The sequence below is a fragment of the Euprymna scolopes genome, chromosome 28 (assembly GCF_053919585.1).
Source record: "Euprymna scolopes isolate OS-2025 chromosome 28, ASM5391958v1, whole genome shotgun sequence".
Taxonomy (NCBI): Eukaryota; Metazoa; Mollusca; class Cephalopoda; order Sepiida; family Sepiolidae; genus Euprymna; species Euprymna scolopes.
This window is the reverse complement of record NC_136509.1, coordinates 96672985-96691565: the sequence shown is the minus strand read 5'-3', so window position 1 is coordinate 96691565 and position 18581 is coordinate 96672985. Positions and strand designations below refer to the sequence as shown.

The following is an 18581-nucleotide window of genomic DNA, read 5'->3' as shown; positions in this document are numbered from 1 at the left end:
AGCGCTTGTTGTGTCTTGGAAGCTTATTACACGACGTTTTGTTCAGCTGCTGCTCTGTTAGGTATGATTTTGATAAGATGTGCTTTCGATTTGATGGCAGCGTTCTCCCATATGGTCTAGTGGTTAGGATTCCTGGCTTTCACCCAGGCGGCCCGGGTTCGATTCCCGGTGTGGGAACGTATTATTTTTCGTTTGTAACCAGTAACATAAACAACAACTGTATTGAAGTCAAATTTCCAAGCATATTTTTTATGTTTGCAGCGCTTGTTTTATCTTCGAAGCTTATTACACAAAGTTTTGTTCAGCTGCTGCTCTGTTAGGTATGATTTTGATAAGATGTGCTTTCTATTTGATGGCAGCGTTCTCCCATATGGTCTAGTGGTTAGGATTCCTGGCTTTCACCCAGGATGCCCGGGTTCGATTCCCGGTGTGGGATCGTATTATTTTTCGTGTTTAACCAGTAACATAAACAACAACTGTATTGAAGTCAAATTTCCAAGCATTTTTTTTTGTGTTTGCAGCGCTTCTTTTATCTTTGAAGCTTATTACACAAAGTTTTGTTCAGCTGCTGCTCTGTTAGGTATGATTTTGATAAGATGTGCGTTCTATGTGATGGCAGCGTTCTCCCATATGGTCTAGTGGTTAGGATTCCTGGCTTTCACCCAGGCGGCCCGGGTTCGATTCCCGGTGTGGGAACGTATTATTTTTCGTTTGTAACCAGTAACATAAACAACAACTGTATTGAAGTCAAATTTCCAAGCATTTTTTTTATGTTTGCAGCGCTTGTTTTATCTTGGAAGCTTATTACACAAAGTTGTGTTCAGCTGCTGCTCTGTTAGGTATGATTTTGATAAGATGTGCTTTCGATTTGATGGCAGCGTTCTCCCATATCGTCTAGTGGTTAGGATTCCTGGCTTTCACCCAGGCGGCCCGGGTTCGATTCCCGGTGTGGGAACGTATTATTTTTCGTTTGTACCCAGTAACATAAACAACAACTGTATTGAAGTCAAATTTGCAAGCATTTTTAATATGTTTGCAGCGGTTGTTTTATCTTTGAAGCTTATTACACAAAGTTTTGTTCAGCTGCTGCTCTGTTAGGTATGATTTTGATAATATGTGCTTTCTATTTGATGGCAGCGTTCTCCCATATGGTCTAGTGGTTAGGATTCCTGGCTTTCACCCAGGCGGCCCGGGTTCGATTCCCGGTGTGGGAACGTATTATTTTTCGTTTGTAACCAGTAACATAAACAACAACTGTATTGAAGTCAAATTTCCAAGCATTTTTTTTATATTTGCAGCGTTTGTTTTATCTTGGAAGCTTATTACACAAAGTTTTGTTCAGCTGCTGCTCTGTTAGGTATGATTTTGATAAGATGTGCTTTCGATTTGATGGCAGCGTTCTCCCATATGATCTAGTGGTTAGGATTCCTGGCTTTCACCCAGGCGGCCCGGGTTCGATTCCCGGTGTGGGAACGTATTATTTTTCGTTTGTAACCAGTAACATAAACAACAACTGTATTGAAGTCAAATTTCCAAGCATTTTTTTTTTATGTTTGCAGCGCTTGTTTCATCTTCGAAGCTTATTACACAAAGTTTTGTTCAGCTGCTGCTCTGTTAGGTATGATTTTGATAAGATGTGCTTTCTATTCGATGGCAGCGTTCTCCCATATGGTCTACTGGTTAGGATTCCTGGCTTTCACCCAGGCGGCACGGGTTCGATTCCCGGTGTGGGAACGTATTATTTTTCGTTTTTAACCAGTAACATAAACAACAACTGTATTGAAGTCAAATTTCCAAGCATTTTTTTTATGTTTGCAGCGCTTGTTGTATCTTGGAAGCTTAATACACAAAGTTTTGTTCAGCTGCTGCTCTGTTAGGTATGATTTTGATAAGATGTGCTTTCGATTTGATGGCAGCGTTCTCCCATATGGTCTAGTGGTTAGGATTCCTGGCTTTCACCCAGGCGGCCCGGGTTCGATTCCCGGTGTGGGAACGTATTATTTTTCGTTTGTAACCAGTAACATAAACAACAACTGTATTGAAGTCAAATTTCCAAGCATATTTTTTATGTTTGCAGCGCTTGTTTTATCTTGGAAGCTTATTACACAAAGTTTTGTTCAGCTGCTGCTCTGTTAGGTATGATTTTGATAAGATGTGCTTTCTATTTGATGGCAGCGTTCTCCCATATGGTCTAGTGGTTAGGATTCCTGGCTTTCACCCAGGATGCCCGGGTTCGATTCCCGGTGTGGGATCGTATTATTTTTCGTGTTTAACCAGTAACATAAACAACAACTGTATTGAAGTCAAATTTCCAAGCATTTTTTTTTGTGTTTGCAGCGCTTCTTTTATCTTTGAAGCTTATTACACAAAGTTTTGTTCAGCTGCTGCTCTGTTAGGTATGATTTTGATAAGATGTGCGTTCTATGTGATGGCAGCGTTCTCCCATATGGTCTAGTGGTTAGGATTCCTGGCTTTCACCCAGGCGGCCCGGGTTCGATTCCCGGTGTGGGAACGTATTATTTTTCGTTTGTAACCAGTAACATAAACAACAACTGTATTGAAGTCAAATTTCCAAGCATTTTTTTTATGTTTGCAGCGCTTGTTTTATCTTTGAAGCTTATTACCAAAGTTGTGTTCAGCTGCTGCTCTGTTAGGTATGATTTTGATAAGATGTGCTTTCGATTTGATGGCAGCGTTCTCCCATATCGTCTAGTGGTTAGGATTCCTGGCTTTCACCCAGGCGGCCCGGGTTCGATTCCCGGTGTGGGAACGTATTATTTTTCGTTTGTACCCAGTAACATAAACAACAACTGTATTGAAGTCAAATTTGCAAGCATTTTTAATATGTTTGCAGCGGTTGTTTTATCTTTGAAGCTTATTACACAAAGTTTTGTTCAGCTGCTGCTCTGTTAGGTATGATTTTGATAATATGTGCTTTCTATTTGATGGCAGCGTTCTCCCATATGGTCTAGTGGTTAGGATTCCTGGCTTTCACCCAGGCGGCCCGGGTTCGATTCCCGGTGTGGGGACGTATTATTTTTCGTTTGTAACCAGTAACATAAACAACAACTGTATTGAAGTCAAATTTCCAAGCATTTTTATTATGTTTGCGGCGGTTGTTTTATCTTGGAAGCTGATTACACAAAGTTTTGTTCAGCTGCTGCTCTGTTAGGTATGATTTTGATAAGATGTGCTTTCGATTTGATGGCAGCGTTCTCCCATATGGTCTAGTGGTTAGGATTCCTGGCTTTCACCCAGGCGGCCCGGGTTCGATTCCCGGTGTGGGAACGTATTATTTTTCGTTTTTAACCAGTAACATAAACAACAACTGTATTGAAGTCAAATTTCCAAGCATTTTTTTTATGTTTGCAGCGCTTGTTGTATCTTGGAAGCTTAATACACAAAGTTTTGTTCAGCTGCTGCTCTGTTAGGTATGATTTTGATAAGATGTGCTTTCGATTTGATGGCAGCGTTCTCCCATATGGTCTAGTGGTTAGGATTCCTGGCTTTCACCCAGGCGGCCCGGGTTCGATTCCCGGTGAGGGAACGTATTATTTTTCGTTTGTAACCAGTAACATAAACAACAACTGTATTGAAGTCAAATTTCCAAGCATATTTTTTATGTTTTCAGCGCTTGTTGTGTCTTGGAAGCTTATTACACGACGTTTTGTTCAGCTGCTGCTCTGTTAGGTATGATTTTGATAAGATGTGCTTTCGATTTGATGGCAGCGTTCTCCCATATGGTCTAGTGGTTAGGATTCCTGGCTTTCACCCAGGCGGCCCGGGTTCGATTCCCGGTGTGGGAACGTATTATTTTTCGTTTGTAACCAGTAACATAAACAACAACTGTATTGAAGTCAAATTTCCAAGCATATTTTTTATGTTTGCAGCGCTTGTTTTATCTTCGAAGCTTATTACACAAAGTTTTGTTCAGCTGCTGCTCTGTTAGGTATGATTTTGATAAGATGTGCTTTCTATTTGATGGCAGCGTTCTCCCATATGGTCTAGTGGTTAGGATTCCTGGCTTTCACCCAGGATGCCCGGGTTCGATTCCCGGTGTGGGATCGTATTATTTTTCGTGTTTAACCAGTAACATAAACAACAACTGTATTGAAGTCAAATTTCCAAGCATTTTTTTTTTGTGTTTGCAGCGCTTCTTTTATCTTTGAAGCTTATTACACAAAGTTTTGTTCAGCTGCTGCTCTGTTAGGTATGATTTTGATAAGATGTGCGTTCTATGTGATGGCAGCGTTCTCCCATATGGTCTAGTGGTTAGGATTCCTGGCTTTCACCCAGGCGGCCCGGGTTCGATTCCCGGTGTGGGAACGTATTATTTTTCGTTTGTAACCAGTAACATAAACAACAACTGTATTGAAGTCAAATTTCCAAGCATTTTTTTTATGTTTGCAGCGCTTGTTTTATCTTTGAAGCTTATTACACAAAGTTGTGTTCAGCTGCTGCTCTGTTAGGTATGATTTTGATAAGATGTGCTTTCGATTTGATGGCAGCGTTCTCCCATATCGTCTAGTGGTTAGGATTCCTGGCTTTCACCCAGGCGGCCCGGGTTCGATTCCCGGTGTGGGAACGTATTATTTTTCGTTTGTACCCAGTAACATAAACAACAACTGTATTGAAGTCAAATTTGCAAGCATTTTTAATATGTTTGCAGCGGTTGTTTTATCTTTGAAGCTTATTACACAAAGTTTTGTTCAGCTGCTGCTCTGTTAGGTATGATTTTGATAATATGTGCTTTCTATTTGATGGCAGCGTTCTCCCATATGGTCTAGTGGTTAGGATTCCTGGCTTTCACCCAGGCGGCCCGGGTTCGATTCCCGGTGTGAGAACGTATTATTTTTCGTTTGTAACCAGTAACATAAACAACAACTGTATTGAAGTCAAATTTCCAAGCATTTTTTTTATATTTGCAGCGTTTGTTTTATCTTGGAAGCTTATTACACAAAGTTTTGTTCAGCTGCTGCTCTGTTAGGTATGATTTTGATAAGATGTGCTTTCGATTTGATGGCAGCGTTCTCCCATATGATCTAGTGGTTAGGATTCCTGGCTTTCACCCAGGCGGCCCGGGTTCGATTCCCGGTGTGGGAACGTATTATTTTTCGTTTGTAACCAGTAACATAAACAACAACTGTATTGAAGTCAAATTTCCAAGCATTTTTTTTTTATGTTTGCAGCGCTTGTTTCATCTTCGAAGCTTATTACACAAAGTTTTGTTCAGCTGCTGCTCTGTTAGGTATGATTTTGATAAGATGTGCTTTCTATTTGATGGCAGCGTTCTCCCATATGGTCTACTGGTTAGGATTCCTGGCTTTCACCCAGGCGGCACGGGTTCGATTCCCGGTGTGGGAACGTATTATTTTTCGTTTGTAACCAGTAACATAAACAACAACTGTATTGAAGTCAAATTTCCAAGCATTTTTTTTATGTTTGCAGCGCTTGTTGTATCTTGGAAGCTTAATACACAAAGTTTTGTTCAGCTGCTGCTCTGTTAGGTATGATTTTGATAAGATGTGCTTTCGATTTGATGGCAGCGTTCTCCCATATGGTCTAGTGGTTAGGATTCCTGGCTTTCACCCAGGCGGCCCGGGTTCGATTCCCGGTGTGGGAACGTATTATTTTTCGTTTTTAACCAGTAACATAAACAACAACTGTATTGAAGTCAAATTTCCAAGCATATTTTTTATGTTTGCAGCGCTTGTTTTATCTTGGAAGCTTATTACACAAAGTTTTGTTCAGCTGCTGCTCTGTTAGGTATGATTTTGATAAGATGTGCTTTCTATTTGATGGCAGCGTTCTCCCATATGGTCTAGTGGTTAGGATTCCTGGCTTTCACCCAGGATGCCCGGGTTCGATTCCCGGTGTGGGATCGTATTATTTTTCGTGTTTAACCAGTAACATAAACAACAACTGTATTGAAGTCAAATTTCCAAGCATTTTTTTTTGTGTTTGCAGCGCTTCTTTTATCTTTGAAGCTTATTACACAAAGTTTTGTTCAGCTGCTGCTCTGTTAGGTATGATTTTGATAAGATGTGCGTTCTATGTGATGGCAGCGTTCTCCCATATGGTCTAGTGGTTAGGATTCCTGGCTTTCACCCAGGCGGCCCGGGTTCGATTCCCGGTGTGGGAACGTATTATTTTTCGTTTGTAACCAGTAACATAAACAACAACTGTATTGAAGTCAAATTTCCAAGCATTTTTTTTATGTTTGCAGCGCTTGTTTTATCTTTGAAGCTTATTACCAAAGTTGTGTTCAGCTGCTGCTCTGTTAGGTATGATTTTGATAAGATGTGCTTTCGATTTGATGGCAGCGTTCTCCCATATCGTCTAGTGGTTAGGATTCCTGGCTTTCACCCAGGCGGCCCGGGTTCGATTCCCGGTGTGGGAACGTATTTTTTTTCGTTTGTACCCAGTAACATAAACAACAACTGTATTGAAGTCAAATTTGCAAGCATTTTTAATATGTTTGCAGCGGTTGTTTTATCTTTGAAGCTTATTACACAAAGTTTTGTTCAGCTGCTGCTCTGTTAGGTATGATTTTGATAATATGTGCTTTCTATTTGATGGCAGCGTTCTCCCATATGGTCTAGTGGTTAGGATTCCTGGCTTTCACCCAGGCGGCCCGGGTTCGATTCCCGGTGTGGGAACGTATTATTTTTCGTTTGTAACCAGTAACATAAACAACAACTGTATTGAAGTCAAATTTCCAAGCATTTTTTATGTTTGCAGCGCTTGTTTTATCTTGGAAGCTTATTACACAAAGTTTTGTTCAGCTGCTGCTCTGTTAGGTATGATTTTGATAAGATGTGCTTTCGATTTGATGGCAGCGTTCTCCCATATGATCTAGTGGTTAGGATTCCTGGCTTTCACCCAGGCGGCCCGGGTTCGATTCCCGGTGTGGGAACGTATTATTTTTCGTTTGTAACCAGTAACATAAACAACAACTGTATTGAAGTCAAATTTCCAAGCATTTTTTTTATGTTTGCAGCGCTTGTTTTATCTTGGAAGCTTATTACACAAAGTTTTGTTCAGCTGCTGCTCTGTTAGGTATGATTTTGATAAGATGTGCTTTCGATTTGATGGCAGCGTTCTCCCATATGGTCTAGTGGTTAGGATTCCTGGCTTTTACCCAGGCGTCCCGGGTTCGATTCCCGGTGTGAGATCGTATTATTTTTCGTGTTTAACCGGTAACATAAACAACAAGTGTATTGAAGTCAAATTTCCAAGCATTTTTTTTTATGTTTGCAGCGCTTGTTTTATCTTTGAAGCTTATTACACAAAGTAGTGTTCAGCTGCTGCTCTGTTAGGTATGATTTTGATAAGATGTGCTTTCGATTTGATGGCAGCGTTCTCCCATATGGTCTAGTGGTTAGGATTCCTGGCTTTCACCCAGGCGGCCCGAGTTCGATTCCCGGTGTGGGAACGTATTATTTTTTGTTTGTAACCAGTAACATAAACAACAACTGTATTGAAGTCAAATTTCCAAGCCTTTTTCTTATATTTGCAGCGTTTGTTTTATCTTGGAAGCTTATTACACAAAGTTTTGTTCAGCTGCTGCTCTGTTAGGTATGATTTTGATAAGATGTGCTTTCTATTGGATGGCAGCGTTCTCCAATATGGTCCAGTGGTTAGGATTCCTGGCTTTCACCCAGGCGGCCCGGGTTCGATTCCCGGTGTGGGATCGTATTATTTTTCGTTTGTAACCAGTAACATAAACAACAACTGTGTTGAAGTCAAATTTCCAAGCATTTTTTTTATGTTTGCAGCGCTTGTTTTATCTTTGTAGCTTATTACACAAAGTAGTGTTCAGCTGCTGCTCTGTTAGGTATGATTTTGATAAGATGTGCTTTCGATTTGATGGCAGCGTTCTCCCATATGGTCTAGTGGTTAGGATTCCTGGCTTTCACCCAGGCGGCCCGGGTTCGATTCCCGGTGTGGGAACGTATTATTTTTCGTTTGTAACCAGTAACATAAACAACAACTGTATTGAAGTCAAATTTCCAAGCATTTTTTTTATGTTTGCAGCGCTTGTTTTATCTTTGAAGCTTATTACACAAAGTTTTGTTCAGCTGCTGCTCTGTTAGGTATGATTTTGATAAGATGTTCTTTCTATTTGATGGCAGCGTTCTCCCATATGGTCTAGTGGTTAGGATTCCTGGCTTTCACCCAGGCGGCCCGGGTTCGATTCCCGGTGTGGGAACGTATTATTTTTCGTTTGTACCCAGTAACATAAACAACAACTGTATTGAAGTCAAATTTCCAAGCATTTTTAATATGTTTGCAGCGGTTGTTTTATCTTGGAAGCTTATTACACAAAGTTTTGTTCAGCTGCTGCTCTGTTAGGTATGATTTTGATAATATGTGCTTTCTATTTGATGGCAGCGTTCTCCCATATGGTCTAGTGGTTAGGATTCCTGGCTTTCACCCAGGCGGCCCGGGTTCGATTCCCGGTGTGGGAACGTATTATTTTTCGTTTGTAACCAGTAACATAAACAACAACTGTATTGAAGTCAAATTTCCAAGCATTTTTTTTATGTTTGCAGCGCTTGTTTTATCTTTGAAGCTTATTACACAAAGTTTTGTTCAGCTGCTGCTCTGTTAGGTATGATTTTGATAAGATGTGCTTTCTATTTGATGGCAGCGTTCTCCCATATGGTCTAGTGGTTAGGATTCCTGGCTTTCACCCAGGCGGCCCGGGTTCGATTCCCGGTGTGGGAACGTATTATTTTTCGTTTGTAACCAGTAACATAAACAACAACTGTATTGAAGTCAAATTTCCAAGCATTTTTATTATGTTTGCAGCGGTTGTTTTATCTTGGAAGCTTATTACACAAAGTTTTGTTCAGTTGCTGCTCTGTTAGGTATGATTTTGATAAGATGTGCTTTCGATTTCATGGCAGCGTTCTCCCATATGGTCTAGTGGTTAGGATTCCTGGCTTTCACCCAGGCGGCCCGGGTTCGATTCCCGGTGTGGGAACGTATTATTTTTCGTTTGTAACCAGTAACATAAACAACAACTGTATTGAAGTCAAATTTCCAAGCATATTTTTTATGTTTGCAGCGCTTGTTTTATCTTCGAAGCTTATTACACAAAGTTTTGTTCAGCTGCTGCTCTGTTAGGTATGATTTTGATAAGATGTGCTTTCTATTTGATGGCAGCGTTCTCCCATATGGTCTAGTGGTTAGGATTCCTGGCTTTCACCCAGGATGCCCGGGTTCGATTCCCGGTGTGGGAACGTATTATTTTTCGTTGGTAACCAGTAACATAAACAACAACTGTATTGAAGTCAAATTTCCAAGCATTTTTATTATGTTTGCAGCGGTTGTTTTATCTTGGAAGCTTATTACACGACGTTTTGTTCAGCTGCTGCTCTGTTAGGTATGATTTTGATAAGATGTGCTTTCTATTTGATGGCAGCGTTCTCCCATATGGTCTAGTGGTTAGGATTCCTGGCTTTTACCCAGGCGGCCCGGGTTCGATTCCCGGTGTGGGAACGTATTATTTTTCGTTTGTAACCAGTAACATAAACAACAACTGTATTGAAGTCAAATTTCCAAGGAATTTTTATATGTTTGCAGCGGTTGTTTTATCTTTGAAGCTTATTACACAAAGTATTGTTCAGCTGCTGCTCTGTTAGGTATGATTTTGATAAGATGTGCTTTCGATTTGATGGAAGCGTTCTCCCATATGGTCTAGTGGTTAGGATTCCTGGCTTTCACCCAGGCGGCCCGGGTTCGATTCCCGGTGTGGGAACGTATTATTTTTTGTTTGTAACCAGTAACATAAACAACAACTGTATTGAAGTCAAATTTCCAAGCATTTTTTTTATGTTTGCAGCGCTTGTTTTATCTTGGAAGCTTATTACACAAAGTTTTGTTCAGCTGCTGCTCTGTTAGGTATGATTTTGATAAGATGTGCTTTCGATTTGATGGCCGCGTTCTCCCATATGGTCTAGTGGTTAGGATTCCTGGCTTTCACCCAGGCGGCCCGGGTTCGATTCCCGGTGTGGGAACGTATTATTTTTCGTTTGTAACCAGTAACATAAACAACAACTGTATTGAAGTCAAATTTCCAAGCATTTTTTTTATGTTTGCAGCGCTTGTTTTATGTTCGAAGCTTATTACACAAAGTATTGTTCAGCTGCTGCTCTGTTAGGTATGATTTTGATAAGATGTGCTTTCGATTTGATGGCAGCGTTCTCCCATATGGTCTAGTGGTTAGGATTCCTGGCTTTCACCCAGGCGGCCCGGGTTCGATTCCCGGTGTGGGAACGTATTATTTTTTGTTTGTAACCAGTAACATAAACAACAACTGTATTGAAGTCAAATTTCCAAGCATTTTTTTTATGTTTGCAGCGCTTGTTTTATCTTGGAAGCTTATTACACAAAATTTTGTTCAGCTGCTGCTCTGTTAGGTATTATTTTGATAAGATGTGCTTTCGATTTGATGGCAGCGTTCTCCCATATGGTCCAGTGGTTAGGATTCCTGGCTTTCACCCAGGCGGCCCGGGTTCGATTCCCGGTTTGGGATCGTATTATTTTTCGTTTGTAACCAGTAACATAAACAACAACTGTATTGAAGTCAAATTTCCAAGCATTTTTTTTTTGTGTTTGCAGCGCTTCTTTTATCTTTGAAGCTTATTACACAAAGTTTTGTTCAGCTGCTGCTCTGTTAGGTATGATTTTGATAAGATGTGCGTTCTATGTGATGGCAGCGTTCTCCCATATGGTCTAGTGGTTAGGATTCCTGGCTTTCACCCAGGCGGCCCGGGTTCGATTCCCGGTGTGGGAACGTATTATTTTTCGTTTGTAACCAGTAACATAAACAACAACTGTATTGAAGTCAAATTTCCAAGCATTTTTTTTATGTTTGCAGCGCTTGTTTTATCTTTGAAGCTTATTACACAAAGTATTCTTCAGCTGCTGCTCTGTTAGGTATGATTTTGATAAGATGTGCTTTCGATTTGATGGCAGCGTTCTCCCATATGGTCTAGTGGTTAGGATTCCTGGCTTTCACCCAGGCGGCCCGGGTTCGATTCCCGGTGTGGGAACGTATTATTTTTCGTTTGTAACCAGTAACATAAACAACAACTGTATTGAAGTCAAATTTCCAAGCATTTTTTTTATGTTTGCAGCGCTTGTTTTATCTTTGAAGCTTATTACACAAAGTTTTGTTCAGCTGCTGCTCTGTTAGGTATGATTTTGATAAGATGTTCTTTCTATTTGATGGCAGCGTTCTCCCATATGGTCTAGTGGTTAGGATTCCTGGCTTTCACCCGGGCGGCCCGGGTTCGATTCCCGGTGTGGGAACGTATTATTTTTCGTTTGTACCCAGTAACATAAACAACAACTGTATTGAAGTCAAATTTGCAAGCATTTTTAATATGTTTGCAGCGCTTGTTTTATCTTTGTAGCTTATTACACAAAGTAGTGTTCAGCTGCTGCTCTGTTAGGTATGATTTTGATAAGATGTGCTTTCGATTTGATGGCAGCGTTCTCCCATATGGTCTAGTGGTTAGGATTCCTGGCTTTCACCCAGGCGGCTCGGTTTCGATTCCCGGTGTGGGAACGTATTATTTTTCGTTTGTAACCAGTAACATAAACAACAACTGTATTGAAGTCAAATTTCCAAGCATTTTTAATATGTTTGCAGCGCTTGTTTTATCTTTGAAGCTTATTACAAAAAGTTTTGTTCAGCTGCTGCTCTGTTAGGTATGATTTTGATAAGATGTGCTTTCGATTTGATGGAAGGTTTCTCCCATATGGTCTAGTGGTTAGGATTCCTGGCTTTCACCCAGGCGGCTTGGGTTCGATTCCCGGTGTGGGAACGTATTATTTTTCGTTTGTAACCAGTAACATAAACAACAACTGTATTGAAGTCAAATTTGCAAGTATTTTTAATATGTTTGCAGCGGTTGTTTCATCTTTGAAGCTTATTACACAAAGTTTTGTTCAGCTGCTGCTCTGTTAGGTATGATTTTGATAAGATGTGCTTTCTATTTGATGGCAGCGTTCTCCCATATGGTCTAGTTGTTAGGATTCCTGGCTTTCACCCAGGCGGCCCGGGTTCTATTCCCGGTGTGGGAACGTATTATTTTTCGTTTGTAACCAGTAACATAAACAACAACTGTATTGAAGTCAAATTTCCAAGCATTTTTTTTATGTTTGCAGCGCTTGTTTTATCTTGGAAGCTTATTACACAAAGTATTCTTCAACTGCTGCTCTGTTAGGTATGATTTTGATAAGATGTGCTTTCGATTTGATGGCAGCGTTATCCCATATGGTCTAGTGGTTAGGATTCCTGGCTTTCACCCAGGCGGCCCGGGTTCGATTCCCGGTGTGGGGACGTATTATTTTTCGTTTGTAACCAGTAACATAAACAACAACTGTATTGAAGTCAAATTTGCAAGCATTTTTAATATGTTTGCAGCGGTTGTTTTATCTTTGAAGCTTATTACACAAAGTTTTGTTCAGCTGCTGCTCTGTTAGGTATGATTTTGATAAGATGTGCTTTCTATTTGGTGGCAGCGTTCTCCCATATTGTCTAGTGGTTAGGACTCCTGGCTTTCACCCAGGCGGCCCGGGTTCGATTCCCGGTGTGGGAACGTATTATTTTTCGTTTGTAACCAGTAACATAAAAACAACTGTATTGAAGTCAAATTTACAAACATTTTTTTTATGTTTGCAGCGCTTGTTTTATCTTCGAAGCTTATTACACAAAGTTTTGTTCAGCTGCTGCTCTGTTAGGTATGATTTTGATAAGATGTGCTTTCGATTTGATGGCAGCGTTCTCCCATATGGTCTAGTGGTTAGGATTCCTGGCTTTCACCCAGGCGGCCCGGGTTCGATTCCCGGTGTGGGAACGTATTATTTTTCGTTTGTAACCAGTAACATAAACAACAACTGTATTGAAGTCAAATTTCCGAGCATTTTTTTTATGTTTGCAGCGCTTGTTTTATCTTCGAAGCTTATTACACAAAGTTTTGTTCAGCTGCTGCTCTGTTAGGTATGATTTTGATAAGATGTGCTTTCGATTTGATGGCAGCGTTCTCCCATATGGTCTAGTGGTTAGGATTCCTGGCTTTCACCCAGGCGGCCCGGGTTCGATTCCCGGTGTGGGAACGTATTATTTTTTGTGTGTAACCAGTAACATAAACAACAACTGTATTGAAGTCAAATTTCCAAGCATTTTTTTTATGTTTGCAGCGCTTGTTTTATCTTCGAAGCTTATTACACAAAGTTTTGTTCAGCTGCTGCTCTGTTAGGTATGATTTTGATAAGATGTGCTTTCTATTTGATGGCAGGGTTCTCCCATATGGTCTAGTGGTTAGGATTCCTGGCTTTCACCCAGGCGGCCCGGGTTCGATTCCCGGTGTGGGATCGTATTATTTTTCGTGTTTAACCAGTAACATAAACAACAACTGTATTGAAGTCAAATTTCCAAGCATTTTTTTTTGTGTTTGCAGCGCTTCTTTTATCTTTGGAGCTTATTACACAAAGTTTTGTTCAGCTGCTGCTCTGTTCGGTATGATTTTGATAAGATGTGCGTTCTATGTGATGGCAGCGTTCTCCCATATGGTCTAGTGGTTAGGATTCCTGGCTTTCACCCAGACGGCCCGGGTTCGATTCCCGGTGTGGGAACGTATTATTTTTCGTTTGTAACCAGTAACATAAACAACAACTGTATTGAAGTAAAATTTCCAAGCATTTTTTTTATGTTTGCAGCGCTTGTTTTATCTTTTAAGCTTATTACACAAAGTTTTGTTCAGCTGCTGCTCTGTTAGGTATGATTTTGATAATATGTGCTTTCTATTTGATGGCAGCGTTCTCCCATATAGTCTAGTGGTTAGGATTCCTGGCTTTCACCCAGGCGGCCCGGGTTCGATTCCCGGTGTGGGAACGTATTATTTTTCGTTTGTAACCAGTAACATAAACAACAACTGTATTGAAGTCAAATTTCCAAGCATTTTTTTTATGTTTGCAGCGCTTGTTTTATCTTGGAAGCTTATTACACAAAGTTTTGTTAAGCTGCTGCTCTGTTAGGTATTATTTTGATAAGATGTGCTTTCGATTTGATGGCAGCGTTCTCCCATATGGTCTAGTGGTTAGGATTCCTGGCTTTCACCCAGGCGGCCCGGGTTCGATTCCCGGTGTGGGAACGTATTATTTTTGTTTGTAACCAGTAACATAAACAACAACTGTATTGAAGTCAAATTTCCAATCATTTTTTTTATGTTTGCAGCGGTTGTTTTATCTTGGAAGCTTATTACACAAAGTTTTGTTCAGCTGCTGCTCTGTTAGGTATGATTTTGATAAGATGTGCTTTCTATTTGATGGCAGCGTTCTCCCATATGGTCTAGTGGTTAGGATTCCTGGCTTTCACCCAGGCGGCCCGGGTTCGATTCCCGGTGTGGGAACGTATTATTTTTCGTTTTTAACCATTAACATAAACAACAACTGTATTGAAGTCAAATTTCCAAGCATTTTTTTTATGTTTGCAGCGCTTGTTTTATCTTGGAAGCTTATTACACAAAGTTTTGTTAAGCTGCTGCTCTGTTAGGTATTATTTTGATAAGATGTGCTTTCGATTTGATGGCAGCGTTCTCCCATATGGTCCAGTGGTTAGGATTCCTGGCTTTCACCCAGGCGGCCCGGGTTCGATTCCCGGTGTGGGATCGTATTATTTTTCGTGTTTAACCAGTAACATAAACAACAACTGTATTGAAGTCAAATTTCCAAGCATTTTTTTTTGTGTTTGCAGCGCTTCTTTTATCTTTGAAGCTTATTACACAAAGTTTTGTTCAGCTGCTGCTCTGTTCGGTATGATTTTGATAAGATGTGCGTTCTATGTGATGGCAGCGTTCTCCCATATGGTCTAGTGGTTAGGATTCCTGGCTTTCACCCAGGCGGCCCGGGTTCGATTCCCGGTGTGGGAACGTATTATTTTTCGTTTGTAACCAGTAACATAAACAACAACTGTATTGAAGTCAAATTTCCAAGCATTTTTTTTATGTTTGCAGCGCTTGTTTTATCTTTGAAGCTTATTACACAAAGTTGTGTTCAGCTGCTGCTCTGTTAGGTATGATTTTGATAAGATGTGCTTTCGATTTGATGGCAGCGTTCTCCGATATGGTCTAGTGGTTAGGATTCCTGGCTTTCACCCAGGCGGCCCGGGTTCGATTCCCGGTGTGGGAACGTATTATTTTTCGTTTGTACCCAGTAACATAAACAACAACTGTATTGAAGTCAAATTTGCAAGCATTTTTAATATGTTTGCAGCGGTTGTTTTATCTTTGAAGCTTATTACACAAAGTTTTGTTCAGCTGCTGCTCTGTTAGGTATGATTTTGATAATATGTGCTTTCTATTTGATGGCAGCGTTCTCCCATATGGTCTAGTGGTTAGGATTCCTGGCTTTCACCCAGGCGGCCCGGGTTCGATTCCCGGTGTGGGAACGTATTATTTTTCGTTTGTAACCAGTAACATAAACAACAACTGTATTGAAGTCAAATTTCCAAGCATTTTTTTATGTTTGCAGCGCTTGTTTTATCTTGGAAGCTTATTACACAAAGTTTTGTTCAGCTGCTGCTCTGTTAGGTATGATTTTGATAAGATGTGCTTTCGATTGGATGGCAGCGTTCTCCCATATGGTCTAGTGGTTAGGATTCCTGGCTTTCACCCAGGATGCCCGGGTTCGATTCCCGGCGTGGGAACGTATTATTTTTCGTTTGTAACCAGTAACATAAACAACAACTGTATTGAAGTCAAATTTCCAAGCATTTTTTTTATGTTTGCAGCGCTTGTTTTATCTTCGAAGCTTATTACACAAAGTATTCTTCAGCTGCTGCTCTGTTAGGTATGATTTTGATAAGATGTGCTTTCGATTTGATGGAAGGTTTCTCCCATATGGTCTAGGGGTTAGGATTCCTGGCTTTCACCCAGGCGGCCCGGGTTCGATTCCCGGTGTGGGAACGTATTATTTTTCGTTTGTAACCAGTAACATAAACAACAACTGTATTGAAGTCAAATTTGCAAGCATTTTTATTATGTTTGCAGCGCTTGTTTTATCTTCGAAGCTTATTACACAAAGTATTGTTCAGCTGCTGCTCTGTTAGGTATGATTTTGATAAGATGTGCTTTCGATTTGATGGCAGCGTTCTCCCATATGGTCTAGTGGTTAGGATTCCTGGCTTTCACCCAGGCGGCCCGGGTTCGATTCCCGGTGTGGGAACGTATTATTTTTCGTTTGTAACCAGAACATAAACAACAACTGTATTGAAGTCAAATTTCCGAGCATTTTTTTTATGTTTGCAGCGCTTGTTGTATCTTGGAAGCTTATTACACACAGTTTTATTCAGCTGCTGCTCTGTTAGGTATGATTTTGATTAGATGTGCTTTCTATTTGATGGCAGGGTTCTCCCATATGGTCTAGTGGTTAGGATTCCTGGCTTTCACCCAGGCGGCCCGGGTTCGATTCCCGGTGTGGGATCGTATTATTTTTCGTGTTTAACCAGTAACATAAACAACAACTGTATTGAAGTCAAATTTCCAAGCATTTTTTTTTGTGTTTGCAGCGCTTCTTTTATCTTTGGAGCTTATTACACAAAGTTTTGTTCAGCTGCTGCTCTGTTCGGTATGATTTTGATAAGATGTGCGTTCTATGTGATGGCAGCGTTCTCCCATATGGTCTAGTGGTTAGGATTCCTGGCTTTCACCCAGGCGGCCCGGGTTCGATTCCCGGTGTGGGAACGTATTATTTTTTGTGTGTAACCAGTAACATAAACAACAACTGTATTGAAGTCAAATTTCCAAGCATTTTTTTTATGTTTGCAGCGCTTGTTTTATCTTGGAAGCTTATTACACAAAGTTTTGTTCAGCTGCTGCTCTGTTAGGTATGATTTTGATAAGATGTGCTTTCGATTTGATGGCAGCGTTCTCCTATATGATCTAGTGGTTAGGATTCCTGGCTTTCACCCAGGAGGCCCGGGTTCGGTTCCCGGTGTGGGAACGTATTATTTTTCGTTTGTAACCAGTAACATAAACAACAACTGTATTGAAGTCAAATTTCCAAACATTTTTTTTTATGTCTGCAGCGCTTGTTTTATCTTCGAAGCTTATTACACAAAGTTTTGTTCAGCTGCTGCTCTGTTAGGTATGATTTTGATAAGATGTGCTTTCTATTTGATGGCAGCGTTCTCCCATATGGTCTAGTGGTTAGGATTCCTGGGTTTCACCCAGGCGGCCCGGGTTCGATTCCCGGTGTGGGAACGTATTATTTTTCGCTTGTAACCAGTAACATAAACAACAACTGTATTGAAGTCAAATTTCCAAGCATTTTTTTTATGTTTGCAGCGCTGGTTTTATCTTTGAAGCTTATTACACAAAGTTTTGTTCAGCTGCTGCTCTGTTAGGTATGATTTTGATAAGATGTGCTTTCGATTTGATGGCAGCGTTCTCCCATATGGTCTAGTGGTTAGGATTCCTGGCTTTCACCCAGGCGGCCCGGGTTCGATTCCCGGTGTGGGAACGTATTGTTTTTCGTTGGTAACCAGTAACATAAACAACAACTGTATTGAAGTCAAATTTCCAAGCATTTTTAATATGTTTGCAGCGGTTGTTTTATCTTGGAAGCTTATTACACAAAGTTTTGTTCAGCTGCTGCTCTGTTAGGTATGATTTTGATAAGATGTGCTTTCTATTTGATGGCAGCGTTCTCCCATATGGTCTAGTGGTTAGGATTCCTGGCTTTCACCCAGGCGGCCCGGGTTCGATTCCCGGTGTGGGGACGTATTATTTTTCGTTTGTAACCAGTAACATAAACAACAACTGTATTGAAGTCAAATTTCCAAGCATTTTTATTATGTTTGCAGCGGTTGTTTTATCTTGGAAGCTGATTACACAAAGTTTTGTTCAGCTGCTGCTCTGTTAGGTATGATTTTGATAAGATGTGCTTTCTATTTGATGGCAGCGTTCTCCCATATGGTCTAGTGGTTAGGATTCCTGGCTTTCACCCAGGCGGCCCGGGTTCGATTCCCGGTGTGGGAACGTATTATTTTCCGTTTTTAACCAGTAACATAAACAACAACTGTATTGAAGTCAAATTTCCAAGCATTTTTTTTATGTTTGCAGCGCTTGTTGTATCTTGAAATCTTAATACACAAAGTTTTGTTCAGCTGCTGCTCTGTTAGGTATGATTTTGATAAGATGTGCTTTCGATTTGATGGCAGCGTTCTCCCATATGGTCTAGTGGTTAGGATTCCTGGCTTTCACCCAGGCGGCCCGGGTTCGATTCCCGGTGTGGGAACGTATTATTTTTCGTTTGTAACCAGTAACATAAACAACAACTGTATTGAAGTCAAATTTCCAAGCATATTTTTTATGTTTGCAGCGCTTGTTGTATCTTGGAAGCTTATTACACAAAGTTTTGTTCAGCTGCTGCTCTGTTAGGTATGATTTTGATAAGATGTGCTTTCGATTTGATGGCAGCGTTCTCCCATATGGTCTAGTGGTTAGGATTCCTGGCTTTCACCCAGGCGGCCCGGGTTCGATTCCCGGTGTGGGAACGTATTA

General features: G+C 40.6%; 72 non-coding genes across 72 annotated transcripts; all 72 read left to right on the top strand.

Moving 5' to 3' along the window:
* The first annotated feature begins 105 nt into the window (after positions 1-105).
* Positions 106-177, top strand: Trnae-uuc (transfer RNA glutamic acid (anticodon UUC)). The gene has a single exon. It is a non-coding gene; the product is annotated as a tRNA-Glu (tRNA).
* Positions 178-364: 187 nt separating this feature from the next.
* Positions 365-436, top strand: Trnae-uuc (transfer RNA glutamic acid (anticodon UUC)). The gene has a single exon. It is a non-coding gene; the product is annotated as a tRNA-Glu (tRNA).
* Positions 437-624: 188 nt separating this feature from the next.
* Positions 625-696, top strand: Trnae-uuc (transfer RNA glutamic acid (anticodon UUC)). The gene has a single exon. It is a non-coding gene; the product is annotated as a tRNA-Glu (tRNA).
* A 187-nt stretch (positions 697-883) lies between these two features.
* Positions 884-955, top strand: Trnae-uuc (transfer RNA glutamic acid (anticodon UUC)). Its single transcript has one exon. It is a non-coding gene; the product is annotated as a tRNA-Glu (tRNA).
* A 187-nt stretch (positions 956-1142) lies between these two features.
* Positions 1143-1214, top strand: Trnae-uuc (transfer RNA glutamic acid (anticodon UUC)). Its single transcript has one exon. It is a non-coding gene; the product is annotated as a tRNA-Glu (tRNA).
* A 187-nt stretch (positions 1215-1401) lies between these two features.
* Positions 1402-1473, top strand: Trnae-uuc (transfer RNA glutamic acid (anticodon UUC)). The gene has a single exon. It is a non-coding gene; the product is annotated as a tRNA-Glu (tRNA).
* Positions 1474-1662: 189 nt separating this feature from the next.
* Positions 1663-1734, top strand: Trnae-uuc (transfer RNA glutamic acid (anticodon UUC)). The gene has a single exon. It is a non-coding gene; the product is annotated as a tRNA-Glu (tRNA).
* Positions 1735-1921: 187 nt separating this feature from the next.
* Trnae-uuc (transfer RNA glutamic acid (anticodon UUC)) lies at positions 1922-1993 on the top strand. The gene has a single exon. It is a non-coding gene; the product is annotated as a tRNA-Glu (tRNA).
* A 187-nt stretch (positions 1994-2180) lies between these two features.
* Trnae-uuc (transfer RNA glutamic acid (anticodon UUC)) lies at positions 2181-2252 on the top strand. The gene has a single exon. It is a non-coding gene; the product is annotated as a tRNA-Glu (tRNA).
* A 188-nt stretch (positions 2253-2440) lies between these two features.
* Trnae-uuc (transfer RNA glutamic acid (anticodon UUC)) lies at positions 2441-2512 on the top strand. The gene has a single exon. It is a non-coding gene; the product is annotated as a tRNA-Glu (tRNA).
* A 186-nt stretch (positions 2513-2698) lies between these two features.
* Positions 2699-2770, top strand: Trnae-uuc (transfer RNA glutamic acid (anticodon UUC)). The gene has a single exon. It is a non-coding gene; the product is annotated as a tRNA-Glu (tRNA).
* A 187-nt stretch (positions 2771-2957) lies between these two features.
* On the top strand, positions 2958-3029 carry Trnae-uuc (transfer RNA glutamic acid (anticodon UUC)). Its single transcript has one exon. It is a non-coding gene; the product is annotated as a tRNA-Glu (tRNA).
* Positions 3030-3216: 187 nt separating this feature from the next.
* On the top strand, positions 3217-3288 carry Trnae-uuc (transfer RNA glutamic acid (anticodon UUC)). The gene has a single exon. It is a non-coding gene; the product is annotated as a tRNA-Glu (tRNA).
* Positions 3289-3475: 187 nt separating this feature from the next.
* Positions 3476-3547, top strand: Trnae-uuc (transfer RNA glutamic acid (anticodon UUC)). The gene has a single exon. It is a non-coding gene; the product is annotated as a tRNA-Glu (tRNA).
* Positions 3548-3734: 187 nt separating this feature from the next.
* On the top strand, positions 3735-3806 carry Trnae-uuc (transfer RNA glutamic acid (anticodon UUC)). The gene has a single exon. It is a non-coding gene; the product is annotated as a tRNA-Glu (tRNA).
* Positions 3807-3993: 187 nt separating this feature from the next.
* Positions 3994-4065, top strand: Trnae-uuc (transfer RNA glutamic acid (anticodon UUC)). Its single transcript has one exon. It is a non-coding gene; the product is annotated as a tRNA-Glu (tRNA).
* Positions 4066-4254: 189 nt separating this feature from the next.
* On the top strand, positions 4255-4326 carry Trnae-uuc (transfer RNA glutamic acid (anticodon UUC)). The gene has a single exon. It is a non-coding gene; the product is annotated as a tRNA-Glu (tRNA).
* A 187-nt stretch (positions 4327-4513) lies between these two features.
* Positions 4514-4585, top strand: Trnae-uuc (transfer RNA glutamic acid (anticodon UUC)). The gene has a single exon. It is a non-coding gene; the product is annotated as a tRNA-Glu (tRNA).
* A 187-nt stretch (positions 4586-4772) lies between these two features.
* Trnae-uuc (transfer RNA glutamic acid (anticodon UUC)) lies at positions 4773-4844 on the top strand. The gene has a single exon. It is a non-coding gene; the product is annotated as a tRNA-Glu (tRNA).
* A 187-nt stretch (positions 4845-5031) lies between these two features.
* On the top strand, positions 5032-5103 carry Trnae-uuc (transfer RNA glutamic acid (anticodon UUC)). The gene has a single exon. It is a non-coding gene; the product is annotated as a tRNA-Glu (tRNA).
* A 189-nt stretch (positions 5104-5292) lies between these two features.
* Trnae-uuc (transfer RNA glutamic acid (anticodon UUC)) lies at positions 5293-5364 on the top strand. The gene has a single exon. It is a non-coding gene; the product is annotated as a tRNA-Glu (tRNA).
* Positions 5365-5551: 187 nt separating this feature from the next.
* On the top strand, positions 5552-5623 carry Trnae-uuc (transfer RNA glutamic acid (anticodon UUC)). The gene has a single exon. It is a non-coding gene; the product is annotated as a tRNA-Glu (tRNA).
* A 187-nt stretch (positions 5624-5810) lies between these two features.
* On the top strand, positions 5811-5882 carry Trnae-uuc (transfer RNA glutamic acid (anticodon UUC)). Its single transcript has one exon. It is a non-coding gene; the product is annotated as a tRNA-Glu (tRNA).
* Positions 5883-6070: 188 nt separating this feature from the next.
* Trnae-uuc (transfer RNA glutamic acid (anticodon UUC)) lies at positions 6071-6142 on the top strand. Its single transcript has one exon. It is a non-coding gene; the product is annotated as a tRNA-Glu (tRNA).
* A 186-nt stretch (positions 6143-6328) lies between these two features.
* Trnae-uuc (transfer RNA glutamic acid (anticodon UUC)) lies at positions 6329-6400 on the top strand. The gene has a single exon. It is a non-coding gene; the product is annotated as a tRNA-Glu (tRNA).
* Positions 6401-6587: 187 nt separating this feature from the next.
* Positions 6588-6659, top strand: Trnae-uuc (transfer RNA glutamic acid (anticodon UUC)). The gene has a single exon. It is a non-coding gene; the product is annotated as a tRNA-Glu (tRNA).
* Positions 6660-6844: 185 nt separating this feature from the next.
* Trnae-uuc (transfer RNA glutamic acid (anticodon UUC)) lies at positions 6845-6916 on the top strand. The gene has a single exon. It is a non-coding gene; the product is annotated as a tRNA-Glu (tRNA).
* A 187-nt stretch (positions 6917-7103) lies between these two features.
* Positions 7104-7175, top strand: Trnak-uuu (transfer RNA lysine (anticodon UUU)). Its single transcript has one exon. It is a non-coding gene; the product is annotated as a tRNA-Lys (tRNA).
* Positions 7176-7363: 188 nt separating this feature from the next.
* Trnae-uuc (transfer RNA glutamic acid (anticodon UUC)) lies at positions 7364-7435 on the top strand. The gene has a single exon. It is a non-coding gene; the product is annotated as a tRNA-Glu (tRNA).
* A 187-nt stretch (positions 7436-7622) lies between these two features.
* Positions 7623-7694, top strand: Trnae-uuc (transfer RNA glutamic acid (anticodon UUC)). The gene has a single exon. It is a non-coding gene; the product is annotated as a tRNA-Glu (tRNA).
* Positions 7695-7881: 187 nt separating this feature from the next.
* Positions 7882-7953, top strand: Trnae-uuc (transfer RNA glutamic acid (anticodon UUC)). The gene has a single exon. It is a non-coding gene; the product is annotated as a tRNA-Glu (tRNA).
* Positions 7954-8140: 187 nt separating this feature from the next.
* On the top strand, positions 8141-8212 carry Trnae-uuc (transfer RNA glutamic acid (anticodon UUC)). The gene has a single exon. It is a non-coding gene; the product is annotated as a tRNA-Glu (tRNA).
* A 187-nt stretch (positions 8213-8399) lies between these two features.
* On the top strand, positions 8400-8471 carry Trnae-uuc (transfer RNA glutamic acid (anticodon UUC)). Its single transcript has one exon. It is a non-coding gene; the product is annotated as a tRNA-Glu (tRNA).
* Positions 8472-8658: 187 nt separating this feature from the next.
* Trnae-uuc (transfer RNA glutamic acid (anticodon UUC)) lies at positions 8659-8730 on the top strand. Its single transcript has one exon. It is a non-coding gene; the product is annotated as a tRNA-Glu (tRNA).
* Positions 8731-8917: 187 nt separating this feature from the next.
* Trnae-uuc (transfer RNA glutamic acid (anticodon UUC)) lies at positions 8918-8989 on the top strand. The gene has a single exon. It is a non-coding gene; the product is annotated as a tRNA-Glu (tRNA).
* Positions 8990-9176: 187 nt separating this feature from the next.
* On the top strand, positions 9177-9248 carry Trnae-uuc (transfer RNA glutamic acid (anticodon UUC)). The gene has a single exon. It is a non-coding gene; the product is annotated as a tRNA-Glu (tRNA).
* A 187-nt stretch (positions 9249-9435) lies between these two features.
* On the top strand, positions 9436-9507 carry Trnak-uuu (transfer RNA lysine (anticodon UUU)). The gene has a single exon. It is a non-coding gene; the product is annotated as a tRNA-Lys (tRNA).
* Positions 9508-9694: 187 nt separating this feature from the next.
* Positions 9695-9766, top strand: Trnae-uuc (transfer RNA glutamic acid (anticodon UUC)). Its single transcript has one exon. It is a non-coding gene; the product is annotated as a tRNA-Glu (tRNA).
* Positions 9767-9953: 187 nt separating this feature from the next.
* Positions 9954-10025, top strand: Trnae-uuc (transfer RNA glutamic acid (anticodon UUC)). The gene has a single exon. It is a non-coding gene; the product is annotated as a tRNA-Glu (tRNA).
* A 187-nt stretch (positions 10026-10212) lies between these two features.
* Trnae-uuc (transfer RNA glutamic acid (anticodon UUC)) lies at positions 10213-10284 on the top strand. Its single transcript has one exon. It is a non-coding gene; the product is annotated as a tRNA-Glu (tRNA).
* A 187-nt stretch (positions 10285-10471) lies between these two features.
* On the top strand, positions 10472-10543 carry Trnae-uuc (transfer RNA glutamic acid (anticodon UUC)). Its single transcript has one exon. It is a non-coding gene; the product is annotated as a tRNA-Glu (tRNA).
* A 189-nt stretch (positions 10544-10732) lies between these two features.
* On the top strand, positions 10733-10804 carry Trnae-uuc (transfer RNA glutamic acid (anticodon UUC)). Its single transcript has one exon. It is a non-coding gene; the product is annotated as a tRNA-Glu (tRNA).
* A 187-nt stretch (positions 10805-10991) lies between these two features.
* Trnae-uuc (transfer RNA glutamic acid (anticodon UUC)) lies at positions 10992-11063 on the top strand. The gene has a single exon. It is a non-coding gene; the product is annotated as a tRNA-Glu (tRNA).
* A 187-nt stretch (positions 11064-11250) lies between these two features.
* On the top strand, positions 11251-11322 carry Trnae-uuc (transfer RNA glutamic acid (anticodon UUC)). Its single transcript has one exon. It is a non-coding gene; the product is annotated as a tRNA-Glu (tRNA).
* A 187-nt stretch (positions 11323-11509) lies between these two features.
* Positions 11510-11581, top strand: Trnae-uuc (transfer RNA glutamic acid (anticodon UUC)). Its single transcript has one exon. It is a non-coding gene; the product is annotated as a tRNA-Glu (tRNA).
* Positions 11582-11768: 187 nt separating this feature from the next.
* Trnae-uuc (transfer RNA glutamic acid (anticodon UUC)) lies at positions 11769-11840 on the top strand. Its single transcript has one exon. It is a non-coding gene; the product is annotated as a tRNA-Glu (tRNA).
* Positions 11841-12027: 187 nt separating this feature from the next.
* Positions 12028-12099, top strand: Trnae-uuc (transfer RNA glutamic acid (anticodon UUC)). Its single transcript has one exon. It is a non-coding gene; the product is annotated as a tRNA-Glu (tRNA).
* A 187-nt stretch (positions 12100-12286) lies between these two features.
* On the top strand, positions 12287-12358 carry Trnae-uuc (transfer RNA glutamic acid (anticodon UUC)). Its single transcript has one exon. It is a non-coding gene; the product is annotated as a tRNA-Glu (tRNA).
* Positions 12359-12545: 187 nt separating this feature from the next.
* Trnae-uuc (transfer RNA glutamic acid (anticodon UUC)) lies at positions 12546-12617 on the top strand. Its single transcript has one exon. It is a non-coding gene; the product is annotated as a tRNA-Glu (tRNA).
* Positions 12618-12803: 186 nt separating this feature from the next.
* Positions 12804-12875, top strand: Trnae-uuc (transfer RNA glutamic acid (anticodon UUC)). The gene has a single exon. It is a non-coding gene; the product is annotated as a tRNA-Glu (tRNA).
* Positions 12876-13062: 187 nt separating this feature from the next.
* On the top strand, positions 13063-13134 carry Trnae-uuc (transfer RNA glutamic acid (anticodon UUC)). The gene has a single exon. It is a non-coding gene; the product is annotated as a tRNA-Glu (tRNA).
* A 187-nt stretch (positions 13135-13321) lies between these two features.
* On the top strand, positions 13322-13393 carry Trnae-uuc (transfer RNA glutamic acid (anticodon UUC)). The gene has a single exon. It is a non-coding gene; the product is annotated as a tRNA-Glu (tRNA).
* A 188-nt stretch (positions 13394-13581) lies between these two features.
* Trnae-uuc (transfer RNA glutamic acid (anticodon UUC)) lies at positions 13582-13653 on the top strand. The gene has a single exon. It is a non-coding gene; the product is annotated as a tRNA-Glu (tRNA).
* A 187-nt stretch (positions 13654-13840) lies between these two features.
* Trnae-uuc (transfer RNA glutamic acid (anticodon UUC)) lies at positions 13841-13912 on the top strand. Its single transcript has one exon. It is a non-coding gene; the product is annotated as a tRNA-Glu (tRNA).
* A 187-nt stretch (positions 13913-14099) lies between these two features.
* Trnae-uuc (transfer RNA glutamic acid (anticodon UUC)) lies at positions 14100-14171 on the top strand. The gene has a single exon. It is a non-coding gene; the product is annotated as a tRNA-Glu (tRNA).
* A 186-nt stretch (positions 14172-14357) lies between these two features.
* On the top strand, positions 14358-14429 carry Trnae-uuc (transfer RNA glutamic acid (anticodon UUC)). The gene has a single exon. It is a non-coding gene; the product is annotated as a tRNA-Glu (tRNA).
* A 187-nt stretch (positions 14430-14616) lies between these two features.
* On the top strand, positions 14617-14688 carry Trnae-uuc (transfer RNA glutamic acid (anticodon UUC)). The gene has a single exon. It is a non-coding gene; the product is annotated as a tRNA-Glu (tRNA).
* A 188-nt stretch (positions 14689-14876) lies between these two features.
* On the top strand, positions 14877-14948 carry Trnae-uuc (transfer RNA glutamic acid (anticodon UUC)). Its single transcript has one exon. It is a non-coding gene; the product is annotated as a tRNA-Glu (tRNA).
* A 187-nt stretch (positions 14949-15135) lies between these two features.
* Positions 15136-15207, top strand: Trnae-uuc (transfer RNA glutamic acid (anticodon UUC)). Its single transcript has one exon. It is a non-coding gene; the product is annotated as a tRNA-Glu (tRNA).
* A 187-nt stretch (positions 15208-15394) lies between these two features.
* Trnae-uuc (transfer RNA glutamic acid (anticodon UUC)) lies at positions 15395-15466 on the top strand. The gene has a single exon. It is a non-coding gene; the product is annotated as a tRNA-Glu (tRNA).
* Positions 15467-15652: 186 nt separating this feature from the next.
* On the top strand, positions 15653-15724 carry Trnae-uuc (transfer RNA glutamic acid (anticodon UUC)). The gene has a single exon. It is a non-coding gene; the product is annotated as a tRNA-Glu (tRNA).
* A 187-nt stretch (positions 15725-15911) lies between these two features.
* Trnae-uuc (transfer RNA glutamic acid (anticodon UUC)) lies at positions 15912-15983 on the top strand. The gene has a single exon. It is a non-coding gene; the product is annotated as a tRNA-Glu (tRNA).
* Positions 15984-16170: 187 nt separating this feature from the next.
* On the top strand, positions 16171-16242 carry Trnae-uuc (transfer RNA glutamic acid (anticodon UUC)). Its single transcript has one exon. It is a non-coding gene; the product is annotated as a tRNA-Glu (tRNA).
* Positions 16243-16428: 186 nt separating this feature from the next.
* On the top strand, positions 16429-16500 carry Trnae-uuc (transfer RNA glutamic acid (anticodon UUC)). Its single transcript has one exon. It is a non-coding gene; the product is annotated as a tRNA-Glu (tRNA).
* A 188-nt stretch (positions 16501-16688) lies between these two features.
* Trnae-uuc (transfer RNA glutamic acid (anticodon UUC)) lies at positions 16689-16760 on the top strand. The gene has a single exon. It is a non-coding gene; the product is annotated as a tRNA-Glu (tRNA).
* A 187-nt stretch (positions 16761-16947) lies between these two features.
* Trnae-uuc (transfer RNA glutamic acid (anticodon UUC)) lies at positions 16948-17019 on the top strand. The gene has a single exon. It is a non-coding gene; the product is annotated as a tRNA-Glu (tRNA).
* A 188-nt stretch (positions 17020-17207) lies between these two features.
* Trnae-uuc (transfer RNA glutamic acid (anticodon UUC)) lies at positions 17208-17279 on the top strand. Its single transcript has one exon. It is a non-coding gene; the product is annotated as a tRNA-Glu (tRNA).
* Positions 17280-17466: 187 nt separating this feature from the next.
* On the top strand, positions 17467-17538 carry Trnae-uuc (transfer RNA glutamic acid (anticodon UUC)). Its single transcript has one exon. It is a non-coding gene; the product is annotated as a tRNA-Glu (tRNA).
* A 187-nt stretch (positions 17539-17725) lies between these two features.
* On the top strand, positions 17726-17797 carry Trnae-uuc (transfer RNA glutamic acid (anticodon UUC)). The gene has a single exon. It is a non-coding gene; the product is annotated as a tRNA-Glu (tRNA).
* Positions 17798-17984: 187 nt separating this feature from the next.
* Positions 17985-18056, top strand: Trnae-uuc (transfer RNA glutamic acid (anticodon UUC)). Its single transcript has one exon. It is a non-coding gene; the product is annotated as a tRNA-Glu (tRNA).
* A 187-nt stretch (positions 18057-18243) lies between these two features.
* Trnae-uuc (transfer RNA glutamic acid (anticodon UUC)) lies at positions 18244-18315 on the top strand. Its single transcript has one exon. It is a non-coding gene; the product is annotated as a tRNA-Glu (tRNA).
* Positions 18316-18502: 187 nt separating this feature from the next.
* On the top strand, positions 18503-18574 carry Trnae-uuc (transfer RNA glutamic acid (anticodon UUC)). The gene has a single exon. It is a non-coding gene; the product is annotated as a tRNA-Glu (tRNA).
* The last annotated feature ends 7 nt before the right edge of the window (positions 18575-18581 follow it).